Genomic DNA, 1,222 nt, shown 5'->3' on the forward strand with positions numbered 1-1,222 from the left:
AGAGAGAGAGAGAGAGAGAGAGAGAGAGAGAGAGAGAGAGAGAGAGAAGAGAGAGGTTCTATCAGGAGGTAAGCTATGCTTTATTCAACAAGTCCCCTAACTTTAGTGTGCCTTAACTAGCTCAATAGTTGGGCACTTCTAGATTGCTCCACAGCTAGCACACACTTCCCTCTGGTATTCCTGGCTTAACATCTTCTATATCTATATTTAATCTTTCTTGCCCTGTTACCTTCTGGGCAGCCCCTCATAGGGCCACATTCCCTTTCCACCTACATTGCTGGGTGGTTTATCTCCTGTAGTCTTAAACCAAATCCCTCTGCCTCTGAGTCATGGCAATTCTCCTCTTTCTCAGTCCCTTGCTGCTCAATCTAAAAGTCCCACACTGTCCCCTTGTCCAGCCATTGGCTGTACAGCAACTCGTTATTATCAATCAGAGCCAGCTGGAGGCAGGGATGTTCAGGTCTGGAAGTACAGCTTTTGGAAGCTGAAATAAGACAAAGCATTAGAACCAATTCACAATACTTTCCTTTTGTATGGGCAACTTCATAGTGATAATCTTGTAAAACAAGCAAACAAATAAAAATACTGAAAAATGGCATGGTTGCTTTTGTTTTCTGAATGTACAGAATGATTTTAAAATATGCATAACTGAGTACTGGGTATATAGATCAGCTGATGAAGTGTTTACTTTACAAGGACAAGAACTTGAGTTCAAATCTCCAGAATCTATGATTAAATAATAATTTAAAAAAATATCAGTTGTGTCTTATGGTTGCAATCACAGCATTGTGGGTTCTTGGGGCTTGATGTCGAACTAGCCTAGCATACTAGTAAATCCAAGAAGTATGAGAGATTCTGTCACACACACACAAAGAACCTAAAATAAATAAGCTGGGAAATTCCTGAGGAATAGCTCCCAAGGTTGTCCTCTCATATCACCTGCACGGAGAAAGAGAGGAAGAAGAGAGGCAGGAAACTTTACTTTGAAAGTCAAGCATAGGGATGGTGAGGAATGCTCTTCCATAATATAATCATCCTTTCTGTTGCTCAGGAACAGTCAACCAAATATGGAGTATTCCACTTTAATGAAGACCATCTGCTTGTAAAAAATTAACACTAGTAGAATAGTTTTATTTAGCTTTCCTAAATCTCAATAGCAAACATATCCATGGGCCCATTAACTGACCAACTTTGCATGTGAGGTTGGTAGAAGGTAGCTCCT

Source organism: Grammomys surdaster, unplaced genomic scaffold, assembly GCF_004785775.1.
Source record: "Grammomys surdaster isolate TR1022 unplaced genomic scaffold, NIH_TR_1.0 63, whole genome shotgun sequence".
NCBI lineage: Eukaryota > Metazoa > Chordata > Mammalia > Rodentia > Muridae > Grammomys > Grammomys surdaster.